We start from the raw sequence: 26,472 nt of genomic DNA on the forward strand, positions 1-26,472 counted from the left end.
ACTGCATGCCTATAGGAATATCATACGATTAGAAAAAAAATTAATGTTGAGGCCATCCCAACTTGATTGTGATAATGATAGCCTTGCAACTATACTAAGGCTAACTTTTGCAGTTTTCCATCTTGTACGTCTTCAAGCAAAGTTCCTCAGTCCCAGAGTTTCCTTCGTCTTTTCCTCTGCCCAACACTTACTTTTCTTCTTGCCGGGTATCTCCTGAAAAGAGATAGAAAGCGAAATCTTTAAAGGGTCCTAATTTTCGGTGATCGAAATTAGGCAACCTAACAGTATCTGAAACTTGGCATCTACACCACTTGGCGAATAGGGCTGAACTACCGAAACTTGTAATGAATTATTGCAGTAAAAAGCCACTAACAAGTTTTGTTAAATATCATATAGGCTACATAGTTCAGGTATACATGCCGACGTCGTAAGCTGAAGATGAACAGAGAGAGAAAGTGTATGAGGATATTGAAAGGGTAATGCAGTATGTAAAGGGGGACAAAAATCTAATAGTCATGGGCGACTGGTATGCAGTTGTAGGGGAAGGAGTAGAATAAAACGTTAGAGGAGAATATGGGCTTGGGACAAGGAATGAAAGAGGAGAAAGACTAATTGAGTTCTGTAACAAGTTTCAGCTAGTAATAGCGAATACCCTGTTCAAGAATCACAAGAGGAGGAGGTATACTTGGAAAAGGCCGGGAGAAACGGGAAGATTTCAATTAGATTACATCATGGTCAGACAGACATTCCGAAATCAGATACTGGATTGTAAGGCGTACCCAGGAGCAGATATAGACTCAGATCACAATATAGTAGTGATGAAGAGTAGGCTGAAGTTCAAGACATTAGTCAGGAAGAATCAATACGCTAAGAAGTGGGACACGGAAGTTCTAAGGAATGACGAGATAGTTTGAAGTCCCCTAACGCTATAGATACAGCAATCTATAGATACAACAATAAGGAATAGCGCAGTAGGCAACACAGCTGAAGAGGAATAGACATCTCTAAAAAGAGCCATCACAGAAGTTGTGAAGGAAAACATAGGTACAAAGAAGGTAGCTGCGAAGAAACCATGGGTAACAGAAGAAATACTTCAGTTGACTGATGAAAGGAGGAAGTACAAACATGTTCCGCGAAAATTAGGAATACAGAAATACAAGTCGCTGAGGAATGAAATAAATAGGAAGTGCAGGGAAGCTAAGACGAAATGGCTGCAGGAAAAATGTGAAGACATAGAAAAAGATATGATTGTTGGAAGGACAGACTCAGCATACAGGAAAGTCAAAACAACCTTTGGTGACATTAAAAGCAACGGTGGTAACATTAAGAGTGCAACGGGAATTCCACTGTCAAATGCAGAGAAGAGAGCAGATAGGTGGAAAGAATAGATTGAAAGCCTCTATGAGGGTGAAGATTTGTCTGATGTGATAGAAGAAAAAACAGGAGTCGATTTAGAAGATATAGGGCATCCAGTATTAGAATCGGAATTTAAAAGAGCTTTGGAGGACTTACGGTCAAATAAGGCAGAAGGGATAGATAACATTCCATCAGAATTTCTAAAATCATTAGGGGAAGTGGCAACAAGACGACTATTCACGTTGGTGTGTAGATTATATGAGGTTGGCGACATACCATCTGACTTTCGGAAAAGCATCATCCACACAATTCCGAAGACGGCAAGAGCTGACAAGGGCGAGAATTATCGCACAATCAGCTTAACAGCTCATGCATCGAAGCTGCTTACAAGAATATTATACAGAAGAATGGAAAAGAAAATTGTGAATGCACTAGGTGACGATCAGTTTGCCTTTAGGAAAAGTAAAGGCACGAGAGAGGCAATTCTGACGTTACGGCTAATAATGGAAGCAAGGCTAAAGAAAAATCAAGACACTTTCATAGGATTTGTCGACCTGGAAAAGGCGTTCGACAATATAAAATGGTGCAAGCTGTTCGAGATTCTGAAAAAAGTAGGGGTAAGCTATAGGGAGAGACGGGTCGTTTCCAATATGTACAACAACCAAGAGGGAATAATAAGAGTGGACGATCAAGAACGAAGTGCTCGTATTAAGAAGGGAGTAAGACAAGGCTGTAGCCTTTCGCCCCTACTCTTCAATCTGTACATCGAGAAAGCAATGATGGAAATAAAAGAAAGGTTCAGGAGTGGAATTAAAATACAAGGTGAAAGGATATCAATGATACGATTCGCTTATGACACTGCTATCCTGAGTGAAAGTGAAGAAGAATTAAATGATCTGCTGAACGGAATGAACAGTCTAATGAGTACACAGTATGGATTGAGAGTAAATCGGAGAAAGACGAAGGTAATGAGAAGTAGTAGAAATGAGAACAGCGAGAAACTTAACATCAGGATTGATGGTCACGAAGTCAATGAAGTTAAGGAATTCTGCTACCTAGGAAGTAAAATAACCAATGACGGACGGAGCAAGGAGGACATCAAAAGCAGAGTCGCTACGGCATAAAAGGCATTTCTGCCCAAGAGAATTCTACTAATATCAAATACCGGCCTTAATTTGAGGAAGAAATTTCTGAGGATGTACGTCTGGAGTACAGCATTGTATGGTAGTGAAACATGGACTGTGGGAAAACCGGAACAGAAGAGAATCGAAGCATTTGAGATGTGGTGCTATAGACGAATGTTGAAAATTAGGTGGACTGATAAGGTAAGGAATGAGGAGGTTCTACGCAGAATCGGAGAAAAAACACTGATAAGGAGAAGGGACAGGATGATAGGACATCTGCTAAGACATGAGGGAATGACTACCATGGAACTAGAGGGTGCTGTAGAGGGCAAAAACTGTAGAGGAAGACAGAGATTGGAATATATCAAACAAATAATTGAGGACGTAGGTTGCAAGTGCTACTCTGAGATGAAGAGGTTAGCACAGGAAAGGAATTCGTGGCGGGCCGCATCAAACCAGTCAGTAGACTGATGACCAAAAAAAACAAAAAAGGCTACATCACTAATATGTAACATTAAAACATCAAACAACTTACCACACGGCTGTGATGCGTCTGTTGTGTCTAGTAAATATTACATTCAAATGCAAGATATTAAGGAAAAATCAAGTTCGAACTCGGAGTGTGAATGATGCGCTTGGTAATTAGCGTGACACCAAAAGGCGGAAGCACAAGGAGTTCAGCTACTTTTCCACCTTAGCCTCTCGTTTACATATCCCTGTTCTATTCGAAAATGCTGGGTGGTCATTCCTCGAGAGGTATGTTGCCAAATGTCAACGTTTCACATTTCAACGAGACACTACGTACTGCATATTGTGTCCTCTTATATAAAAAGAAGCGGTATGGGGGAAATGAAGGGATGCCATTTAAGCACTGTGATCCATGTTACGTCATCAGCGAAAATGAAGTGCATAGCTATCTATGTGGTTTGTAATTTTCTCGATACGAAGCATGAAAGACTACGCGAAGCATGGTGCACGCGCAGTATACCACGGCAGCCGACAGAGCGCAGACGTCTTCAGATAAAGGTCCCGCCTCCGAAACGATAAACCACGTCCTGGCCAGAGCGTCGGGTTCACGTACACGCACAGGCTACTGTGCGATGCAGGGTGCAGCTGAGGTTCACTTGGCGGTACCAGTGCGTTTATCGCTCAGCTCTCCCAACACGAGCTCTCTAAGATGACTCTAGGAGTGGCGGTTGATGGAAGTACATGAAACGATAAAAATCTACGTTGGCAGAAACGGAAAGGGTTACACCACCAACGGCCCGACCTATCACAACCAAAATGATGCACTAGATTTTCCAAGCCTGTCGGATAAGTCGATCAAAATTATATCTATATGCGAGCGTATCATCTGTATCAAACGCCGCCCATAAAAACGGAATTTTTTCAGGACTAATGTTTTGGATTCTGTTGGTGACAGAAAGGTAGAGTCAAGTATTTTGGATAGCCCTTGGGCTAAGGACTATTTGTAACCCACTACAAGGATCGTCTTACTGTAGCTGTCCTGCACTTCACGATAAAAGTTTGACTATTACACATTTCTCCAGCTTAGGAAAATGAAGCAAATCGGTCGGTTCTTTTTGCATTACATATAGTCTACGGGTCATCTTAAGGGGCTTATGAAACCATCATTTAGTTTATGGGCGGTTTCTGAGAAAACCGAAAACCATGGTTTTTGGTACCAAAAGTAGGCCACGGATTCCAAGATAGCTATCCACCGCAAATGGCTGCCGTTTTTGCGATATATTGCAAAGATTCCGATCTGCAACAACTTTGAAAAATGTTCTTGTTATATTTATCCGTTACCGAGATACAGAGTATCGAAGTTACCCACCTCGTTTCTCGTAAAATACGCATGTAATACCCGGTGTGAGGCGAAAACGTAGTTGTCGAGTGACATAGCATGGGGAAATATGCTGTGAAGCGTCTCCGTTACTGTCAGAACCGCACGTTGTGAAAGTGAAACACTTAAAATTTGGCTTGATGTGTCAAATTATATAGTTTGGCGTTATTTCAATTTCTCATAGGTAAACTACCAAAATTTTATAGGCCTCATACAGTTCTTTTCAAATGAGTGATATGCCTTGCCGTAATGGAAAAAAGAAGGTACCCAGCGGAAAAATTCTCCTGTTTATTACAAAGTAACTGAAAAGTGGCGTACAGGCTGGCTTATTCTACCTTTCTCAGTACCTTTAAAAAGTTTCCCACAAATGTTGGCATTCGAACATGTTCGCTCTTCTTTATGCTAAGAGAGAAGGAGATAGTTGCAGCGGGAAAGAGACGGAAAAGTAATAAATACTGGAAGACAGTAGATAGTGATTGTGGCTTAGAAAGAACGAAGCAGACAGTTGCAATGCGAGAGACACAGTGGCAGTCGAACATAATTGACGGTGACATAACAGTTCTAGGAAAAACTGAAGGAGACGGTGCCAGTGGGAGAGGAATAAAGAAAAGGACTTTCACAGTCCGTGAGAGCCAATGATGATGAGAGACAGAATACATGACAATGAGAACGACAGAGAGAGAGAGATTGAGTATCTACAGCAAAAGTGGGAAGGAATGAATGAGATAGTAGCAGTGAGAGAGAGCAAGAGTGAGACAGTGACAGTCAGAGGATACAGTATTAGTAGGGCAGAATGAAGGAGTTGTGGTTGCGAAACATGAGACAGTGAAAGTTAGAGAGACACAAGGAGATAATGACTATCAGTTGGGATGAATGAGGAAGTTGGAATAGTGGTTGCGTGCGAGTTACAGTTAGGGGAACAGTTAGGTGAATTGTATGCTGAAACGAGCATGTCAAAATTTTTGGGGAAGTTTATAAAGTGCTCCCAATAACTTCCCAGAGGTGTTCCTTTGGGTTCAAATTAGATAAATTTCGCGACCGCGTGAGTTCTCTGGCAAGTTTCTCAAACCACTGGAGCATGATTCTCGAGGAAAATACCATCACAGCCGAGGAAGACAACAAGCATGAATGGGTGCAGGTGGCACACAATGATATTCACGTAGTTCACAGCTGGTGCATTCGGTTACAGCCATAAGTCCCATGGAAGTCGAAGTGAATACACCCGTAGCATAGTACTGCCTACTGCGCGTCGCACTTTTCTAACAGCGACCATCGATTGCATGTAACATGTTTCCATTAACAATCCGATCTCGATTACGTTGTCTCCACTGGAATCGTAACTTATGATGTCGTTCTATCAACATGGGAATATGTGGGGGGTCGTCTGCTGAGGAACTCACTTTCAAGAACGTACGTTGTACGGTGTGTTCTGAAACATTTGTGATTTGTGACTGCGTCAGCATTGTATTCTGTCATCAGATCTGCCTCAGAGTGCCACTGTTACAGAGTGGGCGAGTCCCAAATCTCCAACTTCTCTGATGTGGCGTAGACGTCGAACAACTTGCGCCTAGTCGTAGTTTCGTCGTCCTTCAACCACTTTTCACACATGTTTACGACAGTATCACGCGAGCAGCCGACCACTTTAGCTGTTTCCGAGATTTTACAGGCAGTGCCCACGCCTCGAGTCACAGGTTCATCAAAGTTGCTACGTTTCCCCGTTTTCCCATTTGCGACTTACATGTTCATTGCATGATTTCCCATTCGGCTCCTCTTATATATTTTTCTTGCCACTTCACGTGTTCACAACATCACCAAGTGACATCCAGTCTTATGGTGGACAGTGATCATAATATTGTAGCTCATCAGCGTATATCGATTCAGCAACACCCGCCAGCCACCTCGCGGATAGTGCACTTGTACTATCTGTTTATCACTGGGGCTATCTGCATAGATGGTGTCGTAGATATAAATCATCATTGCGAGAGATACCTTACACAATACTAATTCAGATCTTAGGAAATTGCTTACGTTATCATAATCCATTGTTAGCTCAGTTTACAATAAAATAGTTATTTTCTCTTACATACTCTTCTGCTGTAGAGCACCGGAATCCCAAGGAACCTTCGTCACAGTCAACAAACATCACACGTACAGCAGAATGTAATTTTTAACGTAAACAGACTTCTGGGGGTGAACCTTTCGGATTAAAACCGGCAACAGCGTTATTTCTCCATAGTAAATAGCGTTATTGACAGTGGCTGGGTACTGTTTTTACTTGTGACGTGATAGTCAAATGTTGCTGAGAGATATTTGATTATTTTTCTGGGCATTCCTTGGCTATTTTTGAGGAGAGTACAAGGCTTACTAACTCAGGAGGAAGGCTTCAAATCATCTTTTTGAGACATGAGCGGGCAAAAGTGCTCGATTTGAGGTCTGACTTCACCATAGTAGTGTCTATAGAAAGTAAGTGGGTCAGCAGAGCACTGCAATTTGCGGAAGTCTGTTGCAGCAAGCCCCTGCTTCACGCTTTGACGCAAATGTGGTTTTCTCCTTTGAAGGCAGTCTCCCACTAAGCCACTGCAAGTCCTTAGAATATAACTGTGCATGAGAAATTCACCTCCCTGTACGCGAATCTAAGAACTGGCTGCCGCGACTTCTCGGATACCGTTAGAATCGCACCCCCCACCCCCAGATTTTGTTAACCAATCAAATGAGTCTTGCTCGCCACCATGCTTCTGTGTGAAGCAATAAGTGGAACATGGCTAGCAGCCAACAGCAACCTCTTGATGTTACGATGCGTTCTGTAAAACAAATATGGAAAATCTCTCCAGGGTTCCCTCGTATTGACTGTGGAAATGGCTGGGAGTCCTCCCCACCATGTTACGTTTTTCAAAATGTGAGCAATTACGTTTAGAGTAGCATAATTTTGGTCAGTTACGGTCATACTGTGGAGCGAGAGAGACTTGCGGTCCTGCTACGGAGAGAGAAAACTTCTGGCCCTGGCGCCGATTGGGGCGCACGTTTGCCAAGTTTTGGTTTAAGTGTCGCATTTCACATTAGCTATATCCACTTTCTGAGCAGCTCAACACAGTCTGCGGGATTTGCTACGCAAATGGTGTTGCCTTATTGAGTGTATTGTTTTTGGGTCTTGGACTAGTTTCCTTAGCATTTGCGAATTTCACGCATTGGGAAAGCTTGTGCGTTTTCCCAAGCAGCCTTACACATAAATGAGGTACCTCCATACGATGTTAGTGTGACGTTCTTGATTAAATTGAGCTCCTATAGGAATCTGTTTCCCACAGTACTTTTGTAGAAACACGAGATAACCGGGTGCTTGAAGAGTGTACCATGGAATGTTCGCAGCAGTCATAGCAGAGCACATAACATGGAAAAAATTCATTTGTGGAGTCTGGAGTCATTTTGCGTCTGCATTATTGGATTTGCTTCTTGGAGATTCCTGTGCTTTGTTCTTTATGTGCACATCATTATGTACATACTGCTGAAATTGGGACTCCATAGACCACTGGGTCTTCACACTGCACGCTCGACACAGAATAATCTCTCTATCAGTAGTTACATCTATTGTAACCCAAGATCTTACATGATAATTTTGATGCAACAGGAGGTATCATGAACACTAACGGTCAACAACTCTTATGAAGTACTCTTTGGCCAACAGTGTTTTTCATGCCGGTAACTCATATCCTGCCACACAGGAAGCAGCTGGTCTCTCGTTATCGAATTCACAGCTTCAACAATGCTATGTCGCAGACTTCCAAGAGAGTCAGGCATAGAGACGATGAAAACGCAGTCTTTTACGCAACCCCATAGGTCAAAATCACAAGAAATGAGGTCTGGAGACCTAGGAGGCCACCTGCGATGAAGTTCATCTTCTGCTCTTCCTCTTCCAATCATTTCTCTAAGCACGTAAGACGTTACCTAAATTACATCATTCCATGACGTTGGATTGGGGTCTGTTCAAAGTCTGCGACATCGCTTTCTTGAAGCTGTGAATTCGGTAACTTCGTGTGTGGCGGCAAATGAGCCACCGTTTTGATATTTGTCGTGTAACACATTCTGCTCACATTGAATGCATAAAAATTTGAACTTTTTTCTTTTCATGAACGTTCGAATAGTGCTGCCTCATCTCTTATATAGTCTCCCTACATATCTCCTTTCACTTCATTTATAACTGAAAAATATTTGCGGGAATGTTTCTCCAGCCATACTATGTACTTGTTCCTCCATTTTCTATTATTTTCATTTATTTCGTTTAGGTTACACATTCCTAACTCTTTCCTTATACTCTCATTTCATTTTCGATCTTCCCTTGTGCATTCTGCTACTCTTCATTGAAATCTCAGTTCTTGAACCAGTATTCTAAATCTCATTTCTTGAGCCAATATTCTATTTTCTTTGTGTCTTGCTGTTGCTCGTGCTTGCTGTTTGGTGCTGCTATTCTTTTATAAAACTTTAGCTCGGTTTCTTTCTTGGCTTTACACTGCAAACTTTTCTACGATAGTTCCACGTATGTCGCATCCTAGATATTTGAAATGTTCTGCTTGTTCGTTGAATTTATTCAAGACTATTGTAGACTTTACTGGTCTACGCCAACACTTTCGTTTTATCTACCGACACTGTTATGTTGTAATCTGAGGCTATCTGCTGCAGCTTATAGACTGTCATCTGAAGTTCATATTCATTGTCTGTAGGCAAAGTTAGGCCATCTGCACATTAAATTACATTCACTTTAGTGTCACAATCTAACAAATTCCTTTTACGTTCAACATTTTTCACTTGCTCATATCTTCACATATGCTGAAGAATGTCGGAGGAATACAGCATCCCTCTCGTATAGTTTTCTTTATGTTTATTGGCTTTGTTGTTACATTTCCCATATCTATAGTAAAATCGCTGTTTGTGCACAGACTCTTAATAGCCTTTATGAAGTGAAATGGTTAACATCGTTCAGTCATGATATTCCATAGCATTTCTCTGTTCACACTGTCTAATGCTCTTTCAAAATCAACAAAAGCAAGCTACATGACGTGGGGTTTGATAATATTGCTATGAAGCGTAGGATTCCGTTGCGTAGCGCGCAGCAGTTTACTAAATCTATGTGTAATTGTATGTCACATAACATCACTGATTGCCAGATGCCTAACTATAACAAATACTTTTGATGTTTCAGATAACCAAGACTTCTGCTTTCACGCTTCGCTTTGCAAACGGCCGGCTGAGTCGCACACACCAACTCCTAGGGTAAGCGAATTCATGCCTTCAGGAAATAGTTATAGTAATGGTTTCTAGCTGACGTAACGCAAAGTTGAAAACGTAGATACTGCATTTTCATTGTCGTGGATGTCCGCCCCAGCTAGCTGAGTGGTCAGCGCGACAGAATGTCAATCCTAAGGGCCTAGGTTCGATTCCCGGCTGGCTCGGAGATTTTCTTCGCTCATGGACTGGGTGTTGTGTTGTCCTAATCATCATCATTTCATCCCCATCGACGCGCAAGTCGCCGAAGTGACGCCACATCGAAAGACTTGCATCCGGCGAACGGTCTACCCGACGGGAGGCCCTAGCCACATGACATTTACATTTACTGTCGTGAATAAATGTAACGTGCAATTATAATAGGACCTTAGTATTCTACAAGAAAAATAGGACTTGACCTCACCTATGATCTAGTAGCTATTGTAGCAGCTAATTGCAGGCCGTATCAAACAGAAAGTAGCCATTATGACTTTATTCCAATTGATTCGTCTCATACGTTAGTTAGCCGTTTTACTTGTAGAAGGATCAATATTGTATGGACTCGCCTCATAAACCATAGGCATTGCGGCAGTGGAATAGCTCTCTTGCCTCAAGGAGCCAGCAAGCTGTAGATGGGTGCAGCCACCTCGGAGATGTCTCTGTGGAAACGACTGACTTGTGTCTCTGAAGAGGAGCAGTAGTCATTATAGTAGTTTCGAGGACAACAAATTCGATAGTTGACTGAACCTGCCTCGCAAAATTAGCCAGTATGACCTTGTTGCATTGATAACTGCGAACGAATGAAACCAAATTACAACCATTATGCGAGGACTGCTGAAAAGTAATGCCTCCGGATTTTTATGTGAAAACTCTTAAAGCTTTTAAAAAAAAGTTAATTGTCATTCTGCATCTTTATTCTTCGTGTCTATTTATTTATTTCTCAACGTAGTCACTCTGGCGACGAACAAATTTCTCTGAACGAGAGACCAGCTTGCTTGTATCGTTAACTTTGTTGGCGGAACCAAAAACTCACCTCTGCTTGCGCTGCTTCATCGCTGTCAAGGTGAGGTATCGAAGGTGTTCACTAAGTATTGGAAACAGAAGGATATCGCATGGGGCCAAAGACGGGACTCCACGGAGGATGTCCGATGACAGTCAAACCCAGGTGTCGGATTGTGGCAGACGTCGCAGCGCTCGTATGTGGTCTGGCATACCCATGCTGAAGAAAAGGGTGCTCCATGTGTGGACGAACTCTTGGAATTCGTGCTTTCAGTTTTCTGAGGGTCTCGCAGTACACTGGTATAGTTACAATACAAGCCGCCATGTTTCACACTACAATTAAGACCCGTCTGGCACCAGACGGTCCCAACTTCTCAGCCAAGTGGGGAGTTGACCCATTCATATGCGTGCCATGTAATGTCGCAACCGATCTTGAGAAGAGAAGAAATAAATTCGGAGATTCTACTTTTGAGCACAGCTTCGTGTTCCCGTAGGACATATAGCTCTACTCTATTGTTTAATGATGAAAGCATCTACATCAACATCTACATATAAATTCAGAAAAAACCACCCTATGCTGCGTAGCGGAGGGTACTCTATACTACTACTTCTCATCTCTTTTCCTGTCCCAATCGCAAACAGAGCGAGGGAAACACGATCTACATCTACATCTACATGGATACTCTGCAAATCACATTTAAGTGACTGGGAGAGGCTTCAACGAACCTCCTTCACAATTCTCTATTATTCCAATCTTGTATAGTGCTCGGAAGGAACGAAAACCTGTATCTTTCCGTACGAGTTTCCTTATTTTATCGTGGTGATCTTTTCTCCTTACGTAGGTCGGTGTCAAAAAAATATTTTTGCATTCGGAGGAGAAAGTTAGTGATTGGAATTTCGTGGCCGGCCGGAGTAGCAGAGCGGTTCTAGGCGCTTCATGCTGGAAGCGCGCCACCGCTACGGTCGCAGATTCGAATCCTGCCTCGGGCATGGACGTGTGTGATGTACTTAGGTTAGTTAGGTTTAAGTAGTTCTAAGTCTAGGGGAGTGATGACCTCAGATGTTAAGTTCCATAGGGCTCAGAGCCATTTGAACCATTTTTGGAATTTCGTGAGAAGATTCCGTCGCAACGAAAAACGTCTTTCTTTTAATGATGTCCAGCCCAAATCCTGTATTATTTCTGTGACACTCTCTCCCATATTTCGCCATAATACAAAACTTGCTGCCCTTCTTTGAACTTTTTCGATGTACTCCGTCAGTCCTATCTGGTAAGGAGCCCACACCGCGCAGCAGTATTGTAAAAGAGGACGGACAAGTGTAGTGTATGCAGTCTCCTTAGTAGATCTGTTACATTTTCTAAGTGTCCTGCCAATAAAACTCAGTCTTTGGTTAGCCTTCCCCACAACATTTTCTGTGTGTTTCTTCCAATTTAAGTTTTTCGTAATAGTAATACCTAGCTATTTAATTGAATTTACGGCTTTTAGATTAGACTGAATTATCGTGTAACAAAGGTTTAACGAGTTCCTTTTAGCACTCATGTGGATGACCTCACATTTTTGTTATTTAGCGTCAACTGCCAATTTTCGTACCATTCAGATATCTTTTCTAAATCGTTTTGCAATTTGCTTTGATCTTCTGATGACTTTATTAGTCGATAAACGACAGCATCATCTGCAAACAACCTAAGACGGCTGCTCAGATTGTCCCCCAAATCGTTTATATAGATAAGGAACAGCGAAGGGCCTATAACACTACCTTGAGGAACGCCAGAAATCACTTCTGTTTTACTCGATGACTTTCCGTCAATTACTACGAACTGTGACCTCTCTGACAGGAAATCACAAATCCAGTCACATAACTAAGACGATATTCCATAAGAACGAAATTTCACTACAAGCCGCTTGTGTGGCACAGTGTCAAAAGGCTTCCGGAAATCCAGAAATACGGAATCGATCTGAAATCCCTTGTAAATAGCACTTATTATCTATATGGCTGCATATGAGCTTTAATTTCTCTTTATTGTCTTCGTGGTCCATAATTGCTGGCAATAAAATCGTTCAGCAGTCAATTTCAAATAACGGTTCTATAAATTTTCTCAATAGTGTTCCTTGAAAAGAATGTCGCCATCTTTCCAGGGATTCCGATTTGAGTTCTCGAAGCTCTCAGTAGTACTTACGTGTTACCCGAACCCACGGGTAACAAATCTAGCAGCCCCTTCCGAAATGCTTCGATGCCTTCCTTTAATCCGACCTGGTGCGGATCCCAAACACTCGAGCAGCACTCAGAAATGGGTCATAGTATTGTCCAATATGCGGTTTCCTTTACACAGGAACCACACTTTCCTGAAATTCTCCCAATAAACCTTTCCTACTACAATCTTACCTGTTCGTTCCATTTTATATCGCTTTGCAACGCTACTGCTACATATTTGATAGACGTGAGTGTGGCAAACAGCACACTACTAATGCTGTATTCAAACATTACGGTTATTTGCTACTCGTCTACCATAACTTACCTTTTCTGCCATTTAGAGTTAGCTGCTATTCATCACACCAACTAGAAATTTTGTCTAAGTAGTAATCACTTGCCGTCGAGGACAACGCGCTGGCTTCTGTTATTCAAGAAGTGTTCGAGCCACTCACATATCTGGAAATCCTCAGTGTGGGATCTCCGCGTGTGGACTATTCAGGAGGACGTTGCCATCACGAGAAATAAAACTGACGTTCTACGGGTCGGAGCATGGAATATTAGATCATTTAGTCGGATAGGTAGGTTAGAGAATTCAAAAAGGTAAATGAACTGAACAAAGTGAGATGTAATGGGAATTGGGATGCGCAGTGGCCAGTAGAACAGGGCTTGTGGTCGGTTGAATGCCGAAGAAATGGAAGCAACGTAACACACACCACAGTAGTACAAATTTATATGAATGTAGGATGAGAAAAACGAAATGATTCACTGTATGAGGAACGAAGAAAATTTTGTTTTAGTTGGGACTGGGATGCGATAGTTGGGAAAGGAAAAGGAAGAAAAACAGTAAGAGAACGTGGACTGGGGAAATAAGTGAAAGAGGAAGTACCCTGGTAGAGTTTCGCACAGAATGTAATACTTAATCATTGCTCAAACTTTGTTTAAGAATCATGAAAGAAATTTGTGTGCTTGGAAAAGGAGCGGATAACCCGGGAGGTTTTCATGTAGATGTCATTATGGAAGGACACATATTTAGAAACCAGATTTTAAACAGCGAAATATTTGCAGGAGCAGATGTTGGCTCTGGCCATAATATATTGGCTATGAACTGCAGATTAAAACCGAATAAATTGCGGACAGATAGGACATTAAGGAAATGGGATCTGAAAAACTTGAAAGAACCAAAGATTGTTGACTTTCAGAAGTAGTTTAGGCGGCGACTGACTGAAACATGCCATAAAAGACGAATGGTTAGCTTTGAGAGTTTAAAAAGTAAAAGCAGTAGAAGAAAAAATAGAGAAAATCACATGGCGTAATAGAAATCCTTGGATAAATAGCGAAATATTGAATTTAGCTGATAGAAGGAGAAAATATAAAAAGGCAGCAAATGAAGCAGACGAAAGGAAATGCAGTTGTGAAAACAAATTTAACAGAAAATTCAAAAAGTCTAAGCCGCAATGGTTAGATGACAAATGCAAGGCTGTAGAAACATGAGTGATTAGTGAAAGTAAAGAGGCCCTGAAGAAAAGTGAAGTGGCTGTATGCATATCAGACACTCAGGTGGGAAAAACTTAGTAATAAAGAAAGAGTAAGCTGAAATAAGATATGAGGGAAGCAAAGTCGAAGCCAATATTGAAGGAAAGAAAGAGGAAAGTTTGACATATTACTGAAAGTCATACGCTGAAACAAGGCACTAAGATAGACGACAGTCTCTCAAAATTATTGAGATTCTTGAGAGTTTTGTCATGGTAGGGACTAAATCTTCCACACTGAGATTTCTACAAGAGTATAATAATCCCATTTCCAAAGCAAGTACAAGCTGACAAGTGACTATATAACCAAAACATTTACTTAATCAGTCATGGTTGCAAAATACCGAGAATTGTTTTCAGAAGGATGGGAAAATTAATCGAAACCGACTTCGAGGAAGATCGTATTGGATTGAGTTTGTATTTCGGAGAAATGTTGGAATACCTGAAGCAACACTGCATCTACGATTTATGAAAGAAAATTGGTTAAAGAAAGGCAAATCTCCAGTTACAGCATTTGTAGATTTAGAGAAATCTTTTGACAATGTTAAATGAAATATACTCTTGAAGTGGTGGCAGTGATAAAATACAGACAGCGAAATTTAGCTACAACTTGTACAGAAACCCGACTTCAGTTATAAGGATCAAATGACATGAAAGGCCTCGAAGAAAACCAAAGAGAAAAGCTGAGGAAAAATCAGTAAAAACAATGAGGTTGGCCGACGATATTACATTGTACAGTCACCTTAATGCGAAAACCTGTCAGAAGCCTGAAAAGCTTCCTTTTGTGGCGCGATCCGCTGCGAGGCGCGCAGGAAGAGAGTGAGATTCTGGAAGCTACTGGCAGGGACGTGGAGGGCGCTAACAGCCCAATTGAGTTGGTCCCACAGGCTCTGTTGGATTTAAATAATGGGAGTCGGGTCGCCAGGGGAGTACGGTAAACTCATGTTGGTACTCTTCGAACAACGCACGTACACTGGGAGCTGTGTAGCACGTTCCACTGTCCTGCTGGTAGTGAAAAATCAAACTCCATGTAGGATTGGATTGGGGAACAAGAATAGATCCATACTTGCAGAAACCTCCCCTTAGAAAAAATTATGAGTTTCTGTGCTGGTAAACCCGTTACGTTATTTGATTTTCAAACAGCTGAGCAAAACTGAACATGCTCAGACATTTCTCTCTTTACTTATTCTGATCATCAATAAACTAACACACAATATTTTTTGCGCAACGCAGTCTGAGTTTCAATAATCCCTACAAAAGAATGGCCCTGACTAACAATAACCTATACCTTTCATGAATCACTTACCTCACAAAAATCTTCGTTACTCGAACTACTGCAATACAGCGAGCGCCAATACTGCCACGTAAATAAAGGATTCTAAGTACTGAAGGCACTAATTACTGATAGGCATAGTTAGCAAATGAAAGATTTCCATAGAGGACAAACAAACAATGTATTTACCTTAATAGTGTTCAGACGTCATAATATATTCATGACATCCAGTCTTGCAAATTTCCTTTTTCTGACGGACACACGTCCAGATCGTCCGCTCTCAAAACTCTGCCATCTCTCTCCCCACATCCACCACTGCTGGCGGCTCACCTCCAACTGCAAAACGCTACGCGCTGTTCACATCCAACTGCCCAACACTACACAAGGGAATATTTCAACAATGAGTCCAACCAGCCACAGACTGCGCACTGCACAGACAGTGATTTTCATACAGAGCGCACGTGACGTTACCAACATAAAAACCTAAACAGCCTACTTACATTGTGTTGATCCATGACGAGATCTGAGGAATGCGACGAAAACATTCCTCAGATAAAAAAACCCCGTTCGGCCTATGTCCTGCCAAGGATTGTTGCAGAGTGTTTGCTTTCTGTCTGATGGATTATAAAACGTGATTCACCTGAAAAGATCATCTCTTGCCACTCATTAGATCTCCAGATGCGATATTGGCGCGCAGATTCCAGCCTTCGTCGCCGATGAACGGCAGTCATCGGCCAGGGGCATGCTGTGAAGGCTTATAGACAGCAAAATTCGCTGAACGTCCGTTGACGAAACACTGTTTGTAGCCCCTGGGTTTCTCGGGGATGCAACGGCCTTGCCGCAGTAGATACACCGGTTCCCGTGAGATCACCGAATTTAAGCGCTGTCGGGCGTGGTCGGCACTTGGATTTGTGACCATCCAGGCAGACATGCGCTGCTGCCATTTTTCAGGGTGCACTCAGCCTCGTAATGCCAATTGAGGAGCTACTCGACCGAATAGTAGGGGCTTCGGTCAAGAATACCATCATAACGGCCGGGAGAGCGGTGTGCTGACCCCACGCCCCTCCTATCCTCATCCTCCTCGAGGATGATTCGGCGGTCGGATGGTTCCGGTAAGCCACCCGTGGCCTAAAGACAGAGTGCTGGTCTCTCTGGGCTTTTAGCTACTCAACAGTCGCATATCTATTCGCCTGTACACAGCCGTCGTTACCGCTGTCATCTATTGCACAGTTGCTTCGGCGCTGGTTTTGGATAGCGCCATTTTTCCATGAACAGTATACTTTAACCACGGCGGCAGGCAAACAGTTTACAGAATCAGCCGTTTCGGAAATGCTTCCACCCTTGGCCGCAAAGCAATGATCAGGCACATTCGGCCATCAGATAAATCGGCCCGTTTCCGTAATACAACGATTGCACTGTTTTCCCCGTCTTCCGATACGGTTTGTATACTCTCCACTGCCAGTGCTGCCAACTACCGCCTGTGGGCACTGTTGGACGCTGGCGTCGAACATAAGCGGTGGTCACATTATTGTGACTGGACCGTGTATAATTCTGTCACAGACGGGAAGAATATTAGAACGGACTGAATAATGTCTTGAAAACGTTTACATCTACATCTACATTTATACTCCGCAAGCCACCCAACGGTGTGTAGCGGAGGGCACTTCACGTGCCACTGTCATTACCTCCCTTTCCATTTCCAGTCGCGTATGGTTCGCGGGAAGAACGAGTGCCAGAAAGCCTCCGTGCGCGCTCGAATCTCTCTAATTTTACATTCATGATCTCCTCGAGAGGTATAAGTAGGGGGAAGCAATATATTCGATACCTCATCTTGAAACGCACCCTCTCGAAACCTGGACAGCAAGTTACACCGCGATACAGAGCGCCTCTCTTGAAGAGTCTGTCACTTGAGTTTGCTAAACATCTCCGTAATGCGATCAAGTTTACCAAATAACCCTGTGACGAAACGCGCCGCTCTTCTTTGGATCTTCTCTATCTCCTCTGTCAACCCGACACTGATGAGCAATACTCAAGTATAGGCCGAACGAGTGTTTTGTAAGCCACCTCCTTTATTGATGGACTGCATTTTCTAAGTACTCTCCCAATGATTCTCAACCTGGCACCCGCCCTACCAACAATTAATTTTATATGATCATTCCACTTCAAATAGTTCCGTACGCATATTCCCAGATATTTTACAGAAGTAACTGCTACCAGTGTTTGTTCCGCTATCATATAATCATACAATAAAGGATCCTTCTTTCTATGTATTCGAAATACATTACATTTGTCTATGTTAAGGATCAGTTGCCACTCCCTGCACCAAGTGCCTATCCGCAGCAGACCTTCCTGCATTTCACTGCAATTTTCTAATGCTGCAACTTCTCTGTATACTACAGCATCATCCGCGAAAAGCCACATGGAACTTCCGACACTATCTGCTAGGTCATTTATATATATTGTGAAAAGCAATGGTCCTATAACACTCCCCTGTGGTACGCCAGAGGTTACTTTAACGTCTGTAAACGTCTCTCCGTTGAGAACAACATGCTGTGTTCTGTTTGCTAAAAACCCTTCAATCCAGCCACACATCTGGTCTGATCTTCCGTAGGCTCTTACTTTGTTTATCATGCGACAGTGAGGAACTGTATCGAACGCCTTCCGAAAGTCTAGGAAAATGGCACGTACCTGGGAGCCTGTATCTAATATTTTCTGGGTCTCACGAACAAATAAAGCGAGTTGGGTCTCACACTATCGCTGTTTCCGGAATCCATGTTGATTCCTACAGAGTAGATTCTGGGTTTCCAGAAATGACATGATACGCGAGCAAAAAACATGTTCTAAAATTCTACAACAGAATCTACAAGACTTTAGTAACAAAAGTTCCGATTTCGTTAGCCCACTCGCTGATGTTTAGTGTCGTGGGAAGGAGCCTCCACATTCGTGGTTTAATGCGACGCCCGCCAGCTCCTAGCCTGTGTCGCCGCGCCGCCGCTCCAAGTGATCGATCTGCTGAGGTCACGCGAGGCAGCCGGCAGGACGATGGACGGTGCACCGCAGCTGCAGTGGACGCGAAAACGCCGAAGGCCGTCCGCCGAACGGACGCAAGCGAGCGTTCCTTTCTCTCTCTTTTCGTGCCGACTGCCTCTCACAATAGCCCCGGCCTGAATTCATCTGCCAGCCGCTGATTAATTTATGGTGCCCGGGACAATCGTAGAAACAACTTCATCAGAGCGCAATCTGCCTGCAGGATCGGCTGGAGCTACATACATCTTGCGCTACCAGTGAACGCCAAAAGCGAGTGAAGGGTTTCGTGTCAAGGACTGCTGCTGTTTGAGGGCTGCTGTAGATGCCCTGCACTCTACGATGACCTGTGTTTACGGAGTATTTTTTTTTTTCAGGTCTGCACTCTTATGGCTGGTTTGATGTGGCACACCTCGATTTCTGTGCCAATCTCTTCAGTTTGGAATCCACAAATATTATATGAGATTTTCGCTTTCCAGAAACATCATTAAACATGAGTATAAACACGTTCCACAATTGGCGGCAGCGGGTCTATAATTACACTACTGGCCATTAAATTTGTTACACCAAGAAGAAATGCAGATGGTAAACGGGTATTCATTGGACAAATATATTATACTAGGGCTGACATGTGATTACATTTTCACGCAGTTTGGGTGCATAGATCCTGAGAAATCAGCACCCAGAACAACCACCTCTGGCCCCAATAACGGCCTCGATACGCCTGGGCCTTGAGTCAAACAGAGCTTGGATGGCGTGTACAGGTACACCTGCCCAGGCAGCTTCAACACGATATCACAGTGTTCATCAAGAGTAGTAGCTGGCGTATTGTGACGAGCCAGTTGCTCGACCACCATTGACCAGACGTTTTCAGTTGGTGAGAGATTCTCTGTATCCAGAAAGGCCCGTACAGGACCTGCAACAAGCGGTCGTGCATTATCCTGCTGAAATGTAGGGATCCGCAGGAATCGAATGAAGGGTAGAGCTACGGGTCGCAATACATCTTAAATGTAACGTCCACTGTTCAAAGAGCTGTCAATACGAACAAGAGGTGACCGAGACGTGTAACCAATGGCACACCATACCATCACGCCGGGTGATACGCCAGTATGGCGATGACGAATACACGCTTCCAATGTGCGCTCACCGCGATGTCGCCAAACACGGGTGCAACCATGATGATGCTGTAAATAGCACCTGGATTCATTCGCAAAAATCACGTTTTACCATTTGTGCACCCAGGTTAGTCGTTGAGTACACCATCGCAGGCGCTCCTGTCTGTGATGCAGCGTCAAGGGTAACCGCAGCCACGGTCTCCGAGCTGATAGTCCATGCTACTGCAAACGTCGTCGAAGTGTTCGTGCAGATGGTTGTTGTCTTGAAAACGTCCCCATCTGTTGACTCAGGGATCGAGACGTGGCTGCACGACCTGTTACAGACATGCGGATAAGGTGCCTGTCATCTCGATTGCTAGTGATACGAAGTCGTTGGGATCCAGCACGGCGTTCCGTATTACCCTCCTGAAACCACCGATTCAATATTCTGCTAACAGTCATTGGATCTCGACCAACGCGAACAGCAATGTCGCGATACGATAAACCGCAATCGCAATAGGCTACAATCCGACCAACATCAACGTAGGAAACGTGATGATACTCATTTCTCCTCTTTACACGAGCCATCGCAACAACGTTTCACCAGACAACGCCGGTGAACTGATGTTTGGGTATGAGAAATCGGTTGAAAACTTCCCTCATGTCAGCACGTTGTAGGTGTCGCCACCGGTTCCAACCTTGTGTGAATGCTCTGAAAAGCCAATGATTTGTATATCACAGCTTCTTTTGTCGGTTGAATTTCGCGTCTGTAGAATGTCATCTCCGTGGTGTAGCAATTTTAATGGCTAGTAGTGTTTATCAGTTACTGTTTGAAAAGAATCGCTGTGTGGGTAAGAACCAGCTACTCATCGGTTAATTGAGGGAAGGGACGAAAAAGCAGTGCAGCCAACGATGTGCGAATACCCATACTTTATTCATCCAATACTTGAGAATGAGAGCACTTAGTGACTTGCAACAAAACTTATACGTAGTTTCAAACTTTTACGAAACGTTTTCTCGCATTCAACACCCACAAAATGATGAAAGAAAGAAAGTAAGTTTATCACACCTACATATTCGCTGTTCATGAAGTGAAATTTTCGCAAGAAGCAACACGTTTTAACTTATTATTTCTTTACTATTAATAGTATTTGCAGACGGTATTCACATACACCACAAAATATACCAGCAAAATTATATCATTGTTCGACATATGATTCAGGAAATGCGCTTTTGTAAACATTGAGCCGCACGAACATGGAAATGCAGCGGCTATTCTCTAGAGATGCAGGTGAAATACGTGTACAAGCATGTTTAATGTTGACTGCAATACTATCTTTCAAATTCTAAAGGTGGCAGGGGTAAAATACAGGGAGCGAAAGGCTATTTACAATTTGTACAGAAACCAGATGGCAGTTATGAGAGTCGAGGAGCATGAAAGGGAAGCAGTGGTCGGGAAGGGAGTGAGACAGGGTTGTAGCGTCTCCCCGATGTTATTCAATCCGTATATTGAGCAGGCAGTAAAGGAAACAAAAGAAAAATTAGGAATAGGTATTAAAACCCATGTAGAAGAAATAAAAACTTTGAGGATCGCCGATGACATTGTAATTCTATCAGAGACAGCAAAGGACTTGGGAAAGCAGCTGAACGGAATGGACAGTGTCTTGAAAGGAGGATATAAGATGAACATCAACAAAAGCAAAACGAGGATAATGGAATGTAGCCGAGTCAACTCGGGCGATGCTGAGGGAATTAGATTACGAAATGAGACGCTTAAAGTAGTAAAGGAGTTTTGCTATTTGGGGAGCAAAATAACTGATGATGGTCGAAGTAGAGAAGATATAAAATGTAGGTTGGCAATGGCAAGGAAAGCGTTTCTGAAGAAGAGAAATTTGTTAACATCGAGTACAGATTTAATTGTCAGGAAGTCGTTTCTGAAAGTATTTGTATGGAGTGTAGCCATGTATGGAAGTGAAACATGGACGATAAATAGTTTGGACGAGAAGAGACTAGAAGCTTTCGAAATGTGGTCCTACAGAATAATACTGAAGATTAGTTGGGTAGATCACATAACTAATGATGAAGTATTGAATAGAATTGGGGAGAAGAGGAGTTTGTGGCACAACTTGACAAAAAAGAAGGGACCGGTTACTAGGACATGTTCTGAGGCAACAAGGGATCACAAATTTAGCATTGGAGGGCAGTGTGGAGTGTAAAAATCGTAGAGGGAGACCTATAGATGAACACACTAAACAGATTCAGAAGGATGTAGGTTGCAGTAAGTACTGGGAGATGAAGAAGCTTGGACAGGATAGGGTAGCACGGAGAGCTGCACCAAACCAGTCTCAGGACTGAAGACCACAACAACAACAACAACATCGTATTTAAAATATATTTGACAAGTGCAAGAGCGAGAAAGGCCATAGGTAAAAAGCTCATCCTAAACCCCTAGAACGATTTCAGTCAAATTTGGTGTATACTTTAGTTCCGACCTGGAAAGATATTCTGTGGAGGTAAGAACGACTAGCATCTATTGCAGTGGGGAGTGGTAACGTAGAGAAGGAAACGAAGCGGAGGAGATGGACAAAGCGGGTGTAGCAGAAGGGCAGAGATGGGGAAAGGAAAAGGAGGAGGAGGAAATCGATAGAGAGAGAAAGGAGGAAGAGGTGGAGATGAACAATGAGAGGCAGGAGGAGATGGACTGGGAGAGGGGTCGGAGGAAATGAGTAGAGGGAGGGGAGCAGGAGATGGAAAGAGAAAGGATGAGAAGGTGGACAGAGGTAGGAGGAAGGAAGAGATGAGCAGAGAGAACAGGAAGAAGGAAAAGGACAGAAAGAGAGGTAGGAGGAAATGGACAGAAAAGCGGAACAGGAGGTGATGGGCAGAGAAAGGAAAAAGGAGGAGACGTACAGAGAGAGGAGGACATGAACAAAGAGAGGGGGCAGGAGGAAATGGGGAGAGTGAGGGGAGTGGGAGGTGGTGAAAGGTAGAGGAGGAAGAGATTCAATTAGAGGAGGAGATCGGCAGAGAGGGAAGGAGCAGATGTACAGAGAGGGTGAAAGAGCAGATGGATAGTGAGATGGGTAGGAGCAGATGGACAAACAGAGGGGCAGGAAGCGATGGACAGAGAGTAGGGACGGTGTAGGTGGACAAACAGAGGGGAGGGAAGGACAGAGGATGGGGAAAGAGGAGATAGAGAGAATCATAAGGAAGAGATGGACTATTTGTAGGCTGAAATAAATACATACCCAGCCAACGCCGGGTACCCAGCTAGTAGCACCAAAATCTCATGCACTCTATTATTTGTTAGATATATCTCAATATTTTCCTTATCCTAATGAGTTTTACAAGTTATTCCTTTTTCTGGTGGCATGGAAGTTATTCCCTGATGTCTAAACACATTCTATCTGGAATGAGATTTTCACTCTGTAGCAGAGTGTGCGCTGATACGAGTATGAAACTTCCTGGAAGATTAAAACTGTGTGGCGGACCGAGACTCCTTTCTTTCAGAAGTGCCAGTTCTGCAAGGTTCGCAGGAGAGCGTCTGTAAAGTTTGGAAGGTAGGAGACGAGATACTGACAGAAGTAAAGCTGTGAGGGCAGGTCCTGAGTAGTGCTTGGGTAGCTCAGTTGGTATAGCACGTGCTCGCGAAAGGCAAATATCCCGAGTTCGAGTCTCAGTATGGCATACGGTTTTAATCTGTCAGAAAGTTTCACATTCTATCTGTCTCGTTCTACTATTTTACTAAACTTTGGCTGTGATCGTGTTACGAACTGTTAGCTTAGGTAATCGGACTAAAAGGTAATTTCTCATCTCTGAAACACACCATAACCAACATACAGAAAAACTCGGATTTTGAAACGCTTTAGTTAGGACACACAAAACAGTATTGCGAGGCAATAGGCAGTGGCTAGTCCAAACCAGAAATATATTTTTTGTAAACAAGGGAATTGCTATCTCTAAACTAAAGATTCTGTAAGGGGTAACAGATTCATCAGTCAAATTTGGTACAGACATTAGTTACGATCTAGAAGTAAATACTGTGTAGGTAAGAACAACTAGTACCTACTGGGGTCCGGGTAATAACTTGGAGAGGTACGCCGTGAGAAGGAGATGGACAGAGAACGTGTAGGAGAAGGACAGAGACGTGGCACGGGAAAGGAGGAGGAGGTTTATCAGTCAAATTTGGTACACACTTTAGTTACAATCTGGAAAGAAATACTGTGTGGGTAAGAACCAGTAGAATCTACTGGGGTCAGGATGAAGACGTAAAGAAGAAAGTGATGAGAAGGAGATGAACAGAGAGGGTGTAGCACAAGGACAGAGACGTTGGAGGGTAAGGAGGAGGAAGTTCATCAGTGAAATTTGGTACACACGTAAGTGGAACGAAACACTGTAGGGGTAAGAACCACTAGTATCTATTAAAAACTAACATTTTTATTCAGAACTATATGGTTTATGTAAGCCAGTCTCTCGGCAGCACATGACCAAACGTTTTTAACGGAAGAGACATAGTCCTGGTTAGGGCAATAGTCGAACACCCTCTCTATCGAGGTTGGTCAAGACAGCATAGACAACATGCAGTCTTGTGTTACCTTGCTACAGAGACCACAGAGGAAGGGTAGAGCATCTGGCCTTAACACGTCAGAAATGTAAAGGCTTAGGTCCACAGTATCATGTTTATAGGCCTATATAATGATGACGAATTGTGATATTCATTCTCCTTAGAGCCTTCACAGAAGGATACGTACATTCTGAAGATGTGTATAGGCATCGTTCTCACTGACCCAATGCAATACCACACGCTAAGTGACTCACAATATAATGCGGAAGCAACTCGCATGAGTGAAATGCACATAAACATATGGATTTAACTTTTCCTCTCTGGGATGGCAGCGATACAACACCAATATATACTGTACCTCTGTCGTATCGCCCTGTGCAACACAGAGGTTGCGCCACACAAGTTGTCATAAGATACATTGGGAGGGAAATTTCAGATCATCCGATGTATCTGAATAAACTTGTTTTATTTAGATGATCCATCTCTGTAATTAGTTTCTCAGTAAAACTTTTACTGTTTCGGGATTTCGCTATGCAGTCTTTCTCATTAAATTTCGAGGGAACTATTCGGTAAGAAAACTGATTTTTTTTCATCTTATAGTCTGACATCACACCTTTATAACGAAGCGTGATTTCAGAAAAGCTCTGTAAAGTTCAAACGGCTCTAAGCACTATGGGACTTAACATCTGAGGTCATCAGTCCCCTACAACTTAGAACTACTTAAACCTCACTAACCTAAAGACATCAAACACAACCATGCCCGAGGCCGGATTCGAACCTGCGACCGTAGCGGTCGCGCGGTTCCAGACTGAAGCGACTAGAACCGCGATGCAGAGCACCTATCTTGCAGAGTCTGCCACTTGAGTTTGCTAAACATCTCCGAAACGCTATCACGCTTACCAAATAATCCTGGTACGGATCACACACTGATGAGCAATACTCATGTATAGGTCGAAAGAGAGTTTTGTAAGCAACCTCCTTTATTGATGGACCACATTTTCTAAGGACTCTTCCAATTAATCACAACCTGGCATCCGCCTTACCAACAAATAATTTTATATGATCAATCCACTTCAAATACTCCCAGATATTTTACAGAAGTAACTGCTACCAGTGTTTGTTCTGTTATCATATAATCATACAATAAAGGATCCTTCTTTGTATGTATTCGCAATACATTACATTTGTCCATGTTAAGGGTCAGTTGACACTCCCTGCACCAAGTGCCTATTCGCTGCAGATCTTCCTGCATTTCGCTGCAATTTTCTAATGCTGCAACTTCTCTGTATACTGAAGCATCATCCGCGAAAATCCGCATGGAACTTCCGAGACTATCTACTAGGTCATTTGTATATATTGTGAAAAGCAATGGTCCCATAACACTCCCCTGTGGCACGCCAGAGGTTACTTTAACGTCTGTAGACGTCTCTCCATTGAGAACAACATGCAGTGTTCTGTTTGCTAAACACTCTTCAATCCAGCCACACAGCTGGTCTGATATTCCGTAGGCTCTTACTTTGTTTATCATGCGACAGTGAGGAACTGTATCGAACGCCTTCCGGAAGTCTAGGAAAATGGCATCTACCTGGGAGCCTGTATCTAATATTTTCTGGGTCTCACGAACAAATAAAGCGAGTTGGGTCTCACACGATCGCTGTTTCCGGAATCCATGTCGGTTCCTACAGAGTAGATTCTCGGTTTCCAGAAATGACATGATACGCGAGCAAAAAACATGTTATAAAAATCTACAACAGATCAATGTCAGAGATATAGGCCTATAGTTTTGCGCATCTGCTCAACGTCCCCTCTTGAAAACTGGAACTGCCTGTGCTCTTTTCCAATCATTTGGAACCCTCCGTTCCTCTGGAGACTTGCGGTACACGGCTGTTAGAAGGGGGGGTGGGGGGGAGAGGGGAAGTTCTTTCGCTTACTCCGTGTAGAATCGAATTGGTATTCCGTCAGGTCCAGTGGACTTTCCTCTGTTGATTGATTTCAGTTGCTTTTCTTTTCCTTGGACACTTATTTCGATGTCAGGCAATTTTTCGCTCGTGCGAGGATTTTGAGAAGGAACTGCAGTTCGGTCTTCTTCGGTGAAACAGGTTTGGAAAAAGGTATTTAGTATTTCAGCTTTATGAGTGTCATCCTCTGTTACCTGGTGTTGCAATTTCGACGACCATCTGAGTATTTCCGACTGAATGGCCGGCGTATTGTGGCGGCGCT

At 43.1% G+C, this 26,472-nt stretch overlaps 1 protein-coding gene across 1 annotated transcript in view; it reads left to right on the plus strand.

Annotated features, from left to right (window-relative positions):
• LOC126277899 (tubulointerstitial nephritis antigen-like) overlaps positions 1-26,472 on the plus strand; it is a 483,079-nt gene that overhangs the window by 268,350 nt on the left and 188,257 nt on the right. Inside the window, exon 2 of the mRNA XM_049977454.1 lies at positions 9,518-9,588. The gene's annotated coding sequence lies outside the window, so the exon portion shown is untranslated. The remainder of the gene's footprint in view (positions 1-9,517; positions 9,589-26,472) is intronic.

This window comes from Schistocerca gregaria, chromosome 6 (genome assembly GCF_023897955.1).
Source record: "Schistocerca gregaria isolate iqSchGreg1 chromosome 6, iqSchGreg1.2, whole genome shotgun sequence".
NCBI lineage: Eukaryota > Metazoa > Arthropoda > Insecta > Orthoptera > Acrididae > Schistocerca > Schistocerca gregaria.